At 43.8% G+C, this 9,081-nt stretch overlaps 1 long non-coding RNA gene across 1 annotated transcript in view; it reads right to left on the reverse strand.

Moving 5' to 3' along the window:
- The window catches only part of LOC141984097 (uncharacterized), a 33,662-nt gene extending 26,972 nt beyond the window's left edge, over positions 1 to 6,690 (reverse strand). Inside the window, exons 1-2 of the long non-coding RNA XR_012638642.1 lie at positions 6,580 to 6,690; positions 6,081 to 6,132 (exon numbers count right to left, since the gene is read on the reverse strand). This is a non-coding gene — a long non-coding RNA (uncharacterized LOC141984097). The remainder of the gene's footprint in view (positions 1 to 6,080; positions 6,133 to 6,579) is intronic.
- Positions 6,691 to 9,081: the final 2,391 nt, after the last annotated feature.

Genomic DNA, 9,081 nt, shown 5'->3' on the forward strand with positions numbered 1-9,081 from the left:
GATGGCACCTCTAGGTCCCCTTGAGATCAGGGCCCCAGTGTATTAAGCATTCTACAAATACATCATGAGAAACAGTCCCCACCCTGAAGAGCTTACAGTTTACACAGACATGATTGACAAGGGGTGGGAGGAAAAGTATCATCATCCCCACTTTGCAAATGGGACACTGAGGCATAGAGAGATTATTAACGGAGACTTTTCCCCTCCTGCCATTATTCTTAGAAACAAGAAAAAATAGAACTGAAAATGCTCAAATGATCTAAATGCTTAATACAGTAGTATATATTTCTTCTCAGTGGCGGTCTAACATGCACTCGAAAACAGGCAATATTTAACCAACATTTAATGAACAGAGCTATTTTCACTTTGGAAACTCACAATCCATTTTGATAGTTCGCAATACTGAAGTCCAACAGGAAGTCCACATTGCTACAGAACACTCTAGTAATGCTACAGTGTGACAATGGGCAGTAGTGGGTTACAGACTGTATTGATTTGCTGCCCCACATTGTTATTTATTGTATAGGATGGATCTAAAGGTTATAGCTTAATGGATGTACTTCACTCGGTTGCCTGATCAAAATTGTTGCCTTAGAGCATTTTTAGTTTGTGAGAACCCCCAATTCTTCTCGAAGTAGACTGAAGGTCATAACCACCACTGAAGTGCATTCATCTCTCCATGTCCCTGGTGCTGCTGCTGCAGATGCTCACAAACTCCAGGATTCAAACAAAGCAAAGTGTAACTCTTCGATCTGGTACTTGGGAGAGTGACAAGGATCCCATTAAGCTGACACAGTAACATGCCCTTCTTTGTACTTTAGGAGTATTTCCTAACTAATGAAACACACACACTTTCGCCTGCTGCTTGTAAGCACTGTGTAACAGGACAATAAAATACGAGGCCATATAAGCAGAGCCATACCCAAGGCTGTTTCAGACCCTGGCCTCAGGGCCTAATTCTATTGGCTAAACAGAAAACTCATGAACAACATCAAAAACTTTCCCTGCCCAGTCCCCAGAGGCTTCTTCCTTGCCTCTCTCACAGGTAGGGTGACCAGACGTCCCCATAAAATCGGGACTGTCCCGATTTTTAGTTCTTTGTCCTGCATCCCGACCGATGCACAGTCGGTACGCCATTTGTCCCGATATTGCATCTTTGGCAGCTCCGGCTCTGGCCACTTTTTAAAAAAAAATTTTTTGGCTTCCCCCATGCGTCCCGACATTTTGTCCATTTCAGCTGGTCACCCTACTCACAGGTGGAAGGAGGACACACTCCTCCCTTAAATCCCGGGCTGGGTCATGTGACAGGTGGGTAGCCCTTCTGTAACATGCAGCATGGCAGAGACTGTAGGGTTATGCTTTACTGCATCCCTGGCTTAGTCTGTGTTCACTGTCCCTTATTACTGCAATTCTATCTAGATTCTTACATGGCACCCATTGCTGTGATATGTGAAATAATGGTCACCAGAGCTGTCCCTTGGGGAGGGCAAATCGGGGTGACCGCCCCGGGCCCTACGCTTTGGGGGGCCCTGCGCGTCGATACAATTGGGACACCATTTGACGCAATATTCAGGTGAGGAGGCGGGTGGGGAGGTGAGGCGGGAGGTGGGCAGGCAAGCAGGGTGAGGAGGCGAACAGGGAGGCGAGGGGCAGGCAGGCAGGAGGGGGGTGAGGAAGCAGGCGGGCACGCAGTGAGGAGGAGACCGGCGGTCAGGGGCAGGGCACCAGACGGACGGCGAGGAGACTATTGGGGAGGCTGATTTGTCCTGGGCCCCGCACCCCCTGATGGTCACTACCGATAATCATCCTGCTTTTCTTTTTCGCTTGTTAAATTCGCTTACAGAAGCATGGCCCTCTTGTTTTGTGATAACCTCAGTTGACTGTACATCCATATGCTGAGGTAGGGAGCACGAATTAGTCATGCCAGGCTGTGACAACCAAGAAAGGGTTAAAGAAAGTTCTCTGACACTATAAGAAATGTCATGACAGCAGATGGTACTGTTAGTGCACGAGACAAGACTGTCCTGGGTAAAACCATTTTGTCTGGAGCTGCTGAAATTATTTGTATTCTTAGTCTGACAAACAATTGGGAGAAAAGATTTGTTAAAAATTCAGTACAAGTATCCTTTCAATTAACTGAAAAAGCTCCCACTCCAGCTCTCCGGTTCTCTGATCAGCTCTCCCATGAAATGAGGGGAGACAAGACTAGATACTCCTCAGGTAAAAAGCAACCTTTCTTTTAAAAAAGAAATAAAGGAAGAAAGGGGAAGAAGTACACTCTCTGGCCTTATTCACTATAAAGAAGCTGAACCAATCCTTTTCCTTTGCAGGTGACTGGGGAAATTCCAGAGCCTTTGTTATGCAGGAGGTCAGACTAGATATCATTCTGACCTTAAAAATCTGTGAACTTTTAATCAGTAGATACAGCAATATGGCCAAGCTTATCCTTGTTCCTCGACCAGCCACAAGCCATTCTCTCCATCGGTCATCTTAATTTTTCAAAATGCAATGCACACCATGGCCCAAATTCTCCATAGGGTAACTCCATTGTTTGAAATGCAACTGCAGGGATTAATTTGATACTATTTCTTTTGTTTGTTTCCCCCAAAAGTAAGGTAAATACAAAGGGTCATGCTGGAATAGGCAAGTGCAGTTTTGTTGGCTTCCTTGGAGTTGCAACCACTGACGACAGATATGGATTTGGCCCAAAGAATCCACTTAACAAGGAAATCAGTGCCACCGCAAAGATACATAACAGGCTGCATCTCAGTATCTAAACATGTGGCTAGCATGATTGTGTTTCCATATACATAGCCACTCAAGCGTGTGATATATAGTGCTTACATCAGCATGACAAGGATCCACAGTCCATCCTGTGTTATGACTTTATAGTGCATGTGAGGCAATATATATTGGGAGTTTTCTAGCAGACTGCCGGTTCTAAGTTTGGGGACTTTGATTTAAAAACCACCTGGTCCTCTTTACACTTGCCTATAAAGGACTGAGTCTTCTGTGATGTCAGAAATTGAATTTTCAAATGACTTCGGGAGGAGGGGATAGCTGTAAGGTACAATACCAAAGTATTGGGATAATTTTGATAAGTTTAAAGGTTGAAAATTTTGGGAACTTCTAATCAAACCAGAAATATTTTTTCCCCCAATGGTCACCTTCACTAGCAGTAATTTTAAAGGAATTAATCCCACATCAAATTTTATTCACCATAGTTATTGAGCTATACATTAGCTGCAGTATGTCAGTGACCTGTCCATGTGGGAAATTTATATTTATTTGTATCTGATATTAATATTGTAAATGTGCCCAGAGACCATGGTTATGGGCAACAAAAACAGGTCTTTGAAATTTAGTTAATTTATTTCATTCTCCCCTTTTGTTAATGTTTATTGCATACATTAGGAACATTTCAAATGTTACTTATTCAAGTCTCACTGAGATGACACAGCTATGCTTACAGCTTCCCCCTGCAGTGTTATTAAAGCATACCAGAGAGTACCAGCACAAGAGTACCAGAATATACACCTGACTGTGACCAGTTTTCCAGGATTGCAACTCCTATGACTTCAGTGGATTTCTCTTGATTGGAGATGGTCAAAAATGAGGGGGAGATTGCATTTTCCCCCCATTCATTTCAGTGGAAATTTTCTGATCAGTCCTAGTCCTTATTTACACTGGGCCATTGACTCAGCTATAAAGAAATGCACGGATCTCCCTCATCTTGATTTGCTCTGAAGGGGATGGTTTCAGAGTAACACTACAGAGTGCTCTATTGCCTGAAAAGTTACAATTTTCAAAGGAACTTGGAGTTTGAAACTCGAATTATTATCAAATCCTAATCCATTAGTTTAAAAAAAAAGTTAAAATCCCAGTGAAACCAAGGAACAAATGAGTCTCCTCTTCTAAGATAGAAGTGAATTAATCTGAACAACTCAGTGGCAGCCAGGTGAGAGGTAATGCAGCATATCATGGCCATTTCCTTAAAAGTACGGGTATTATCAAACAGGAGTGGATTAAGTAGGATCCTTAGAATTTGGGAGTTGAGTTCCAGTCTTAACAATGAGCCAGAGAGAGCAGAGGAGGTGGAGAGGCAGTGATCTTATTTTGTTAGTCATCTTACCAGAGCTGTGCTGCCTCACTCTGGTGGAAGAGCAAGGATGCAGAAGTAGAGGAGAGCAGAAGCTATCACAGGTAGAGGGACTGTCAGGGTTCCCTCCCCACTCTGAACTCTGGGGTACAGATGTGGGGACCCACATTATTTTTAGCAGCTTAGGTTAAAAACTTCCCCAAGGCACAAACCTTCCTTTGTCCTTGGATGGTATTGCTGCCACCACCAAGTGATTTAGACAAACTTTCAGGAAAAGGACCACTTGGCGTCCCTATTTTCCCAAAATATTCCCCCCAAGCCCCTTCACCCCCTTTCCTGGGGAGGCTTGAGAATAATATATCAACCAATAGGTTTAACAAGGTGAGCACAGACCAGACCCTTGGTCTTTTAGGACACTAAAAACCAATCCGGTTCTTAAAAGAAGAACTTTATTATTAAAAAAAAAAAAAAAAGTAAAAGAAGCATCTCTGTAAAATCAGGATGAAAGGTAATTTTACAGGGTAATAAAAAGATTTAAAACACAGAGGATTCCCCTCTAGCATAGGGAAAATAAACCTCTCTCTTAGCACAGGGAAAATTCACAAGCTAAAACAAAAGATACTCTAATGCATTTCCTTGCTATTACTTACAATTTCTGTAATTTTAGATGTAACATTTCAGGACCTTTTTAGGAGATATTTTTTCCTGCCCTGGTCCCTCTCTCTGTCGGAGAGGGCACACAACAAAAGAGCACAAACAAAACCTTCCCCCCTCCTCAATTTCAAAGTATCTTCTTTCCCCATTGGTCCTTCTGGTCAGGTGCCAACTAGGTTAATGGAACAGATTAACCCCTTACAGGTAAGTGATTCTGTACCTCTGGCCAGGAGGGATTTGATGTTACTGCATACATAAAGGTTGTTACCCTTCCCTTTATAGTTATGACACACTAAGAGGTGTCTTGTGGATCTGACAGTTCTGGTGGATCTGGGTCCTATTTTAGCCTTAATCAACCTCCGTCAATAGCTGTCTTTTATCCTGTCCCTGTTTTCACTTTATCATGGGTTAACTGGGGCTGTCATGCAGCCAGCTATTATTTCATGTAACTAATAATAAAACTTGCTGTCTGGATCACTGCACACATATATACCAACAACAGGGCACAATTTAGAAGTCTTTCGTTCTGCTAGTTCAGATATGCAACAGCTGTAAAGCCCAACCACCATGTCAAGATAACTCCCAGGGCTGGAGAGGGGGGAAGGGGACACAGGAGATTCTAGTTTTGCAAACAAGAAACAGTTTTGTTTCCGCTCTGTGTCACTACAAATGCATCACACATACATTGGAGTAAATCCAGGCATAGCAACTACACACAGGCTAGAAGCATCTAGTCTGTGTGCCCCCAAATGACAGCAGGAGTGGCTTAAAGGTGGGTGAGGGGAGAGCACTTGGCACCTGTGGGGGCTCAAGGCATTTTCAAAGCAGTGTGTGGTCAAATCCCCAGAGTGCCTTTATGTTCTGTGCAGTCCCTGAAGGCAGGGCTGGGGTATGGTTTGGGACTCAACATCTTGATGTTGTTTTCCAAAGCACACAGAGCCCCTCCTACAGGTTTGGTAAGGGGCCTCTGAGACAATGGTAGCTCAGGCCTGACTAAGTCAGGAGGTGAAAGCTGACACTGCTTTAGCAGTCAGCCACGGTCTTCCTGTTCAGGGCAGGCCTGAGAGCACACTAGGCTGGACACAGGTGGCCGCAGCTCACCCCTTTCCCCCTCACTCTCCCACACCCACTTCCTCAAGCAATGACACAAGGGTAACAGACAGGAACAACATTATTTAAAAATACCGATGAAAACATTGGAAATGGGTCCCTCTGGCTCAATCTGTAAAACAAATTGATTTTTTAAATTGCTACCATTCCCATTTCAGAGTCAAACACATGTGCACATACTTCTAGGGGATCCCTCCGCCCCAAGCAAAACACTTACCTCAGTCTGGGGTGTCCCAGTTTTTCAGGGCCACTGGAGAATCTCTAGCATGCTGGAATAGATAAGACAGAGCAGGGGGATCAGTTAACAAACATGAATCTCTGCCACCAGTCCCCACCTAAATCAGTCCCCCAAAAGAACTCAGACCACCCCATTCTCCTCTGATATCCTCTGATCACTCCTTCCTTGAATATCTGAGATGGTTCATGGTTGTGTCCCAGAATCTGAAAGATCTGTTTGAAAAGCTTCCCCTGACACACCCCTGTCCCTCCCCCCCGGTGCTCCAAGAACACCACTTTTGGACCAGTTATTCTTTAAAAAAGAAACACCAGTTTTCTTCTAAAAGCGTAGCACAAATTTACATGAGCAAGCTCTGGACGTTTTGCAGGAATTCACAGGGATATAGATGGTACAATATTCATTTCAGGTAGCTCAGATGATAGCTGATATATGTTGACAGTAAAAATGAAAAAATGTAACCATGTTTATCTGCACCTACTGTTTAGCTTGTGGCCATAGTCACATTAAATAAAGCTCTTGTGTCGCATCTGAACAGACAGGTAAACAAATTTAGCCTAAAATAAGAATATCAAGGATTTATAGTTTTTCCTTGTGACAGACTGTGCGTGGGTGTGGGGGGAGAGAGTCTGCGTTGCAATATCTTTAACACTAAAATGCTGCCACCAGAGGTTGGTAAATTAAATAATTATTCATTAGCTACCATAGTGATGCAGATGCAATCACATCTAACAAAAGACAAAACACAAAGTGTTGACAAGAGTAAAAGGGCCTGCACTAGTTTTTTAAAAACATATTTTTATTTATTAAAATCCCTTGGCTACAGATCTTATTCAATATTCATTAGTGTTTCACTTGCCTTCGTCTGGAAACAGCAAATACTTTGATATGGACTGAAAGAGCCAAATCCTCTGCTGGGGTAAATCAGTGTAGCTCCATTGACTTCAGTAAAGCTAAGCCAATTTACAGCAGCTGAGGATCTGGAGCAAAGAGCTTTTCATTCCCTGTAGCTTTTGAAAGTTACGAGCACTCGCATATCCTTTGCTGAAATGTGGGTTTGTAACAGCAACACTCCCCAGTAAACAAACAGAGGAAGGTTGAGATTTTCAAAGCCAGCTGGGGGAATTTAGCCACACAACCAACTCCCACTGAAATGACTTGGAGTTACAGGGCTAAGTACCCTCTAGTAAGCTTTGAGAATCTCATCCACGATCCTGCTGCCTCCAATAAGAAAAGCCCAGTGGGGTTCAAATTTTTCTATTTTGATGCAGCTGTAACCTCTGGGCAGCCAGCTGTTGTCACGCTATGAGGATGGATTGGAGGTACCGAAAAGTGCAGCGATTGGTTCAGGTGCAGGGGTCCACTGGCCTTGTTTTCAAGGCGTGTGGAACCCAGCTGAGTCACCTCAGCCCTGCACAACACAACAGCACTGAGGTATGAAAGCAGCAGTGTTGTCAAATGAAGGTAGAACAAAGAATGGAGAAAGAATGCTGACCTCCCACTGATTGCTTCTCAAACTACCACCCTCCCGCCCCCCCCCGCCAACTGTCTGACAACACTAAGCGAGTGCCCTGTCAGGAGATCCATTAAAACCTCTTCCTCGTTTATTTCTGTACAGCTATTCATTAGAAAAAGAAATAGCTAATCAATGCAATCCTGTGTCCCTGTTACTGCCACGCTTGCTGTCCTCAACAACACCCCCCCTGACCCCCCCCACACACACTGGTGTTCCACACCCACCCTGGGGGCTTGTCCTTATTTAGACTCTAAGTTCTTTTATATCAGCTGGCATAGCACCCAGAAGACTGGTGTCTCACTGCAATACAAACAAACAACTGGAGAGCATAAAAGGGAGCAGACAGATGGACACAAACAGTGACAAGAGACAAAGACAAGGGTCTGAATTCATTCTTGCACCAGTGCTGAGGCCAGTGCAAAGGCTGGGGGACTGGTTCTCCAAACGTGGGACTGCTGGGGATTGGTAGGGGGCTGATTCTTCCCCCAAACTAACAGATTTATTTGGGCATAAGCTTTCGTAGGTAAAAAAACACTTCTTCAGATGCACACTTATGCCCAAATAAATCTGTTAGTCTTTCAGGTGCCACCAGATTCCTTGTTGTTTTTGGGGATATAGACTAACACGGCTACCCCCTAATACTTTTCCCCAAACTGGCACTGCTAAGGGCTCATTTAACTTCTGGTGAGGTAGACGAGCCCTGAAGGCTCCGCTAACATGCATCCCAGCCACAAGTGAATAGGAAGTTTGTTTAACACTTTGTCTTTGCCAAGCTCTTTAGACTAATTTATCTGAAACCAAATCTCAGCCACAAACTGAATCTATTATTCACTGGGCCTGACACTAACAGCTTGTCCAGGGCAAGTGTAAATCTGTGTCAGGAGCCATGCAGAAGGCTGGGAGCAAAGTCTGTTTTTAATTAACTGTTTTTGATAAGATCTCTTTGGAATGTGTGACATACTGTATGACTCTCTTCTGTGAGACTCGATGTATCTGATGCTCTTAGCTAACTTATTAACTACAGATATGTAGAGGGGTCAAGATGGAAAAAAATGGCAGCATTCTTCCCAAAGATCTGCCTGCAGTCCATCCTTATTGCTGGATGATGTTTCTGCTAAAATAACCAACAATTAACAGTGTAGACATGATGACTGTTGTCGTTAGACTTCAGAGTTAACATGCAAATTAAGTGGATTGGGAGGAACTGACACCTTTCGGAGGAATTCTGTAAGAACATCTGCAGAGTAAGGCAGTCCATTCGCATTGGAAAATTCTCCCCAACTATAGGGGCTAGAAGGTTAGGGTGAAAGCCTCATCCCAGCTCTAGTCCCTTTTCTGTGAGCAAAGGGTTGGAGTAGTATAAAGGAGCATTAAAATCCCCATCTCCAGCATGAGTATAAATAGCACTATAGCCACAGTTTGGGTAGTGGCAGTGGAGGCATGGCTGAGCCATGGCAAGTACACACC

Source organism: Natator depressus, chromosome 3, assembly GCF_965152275.1.
Source record: "Natator depressus isolate rNatDep1 chromosome 3, rNatDep2.hap1, whole genome shotgun sequence".
Taxonomy (NCBI): Eukaryota; Metazoa; Chordata; order Testudines; family Cheloniidae; genus Natator; species Natator depressus.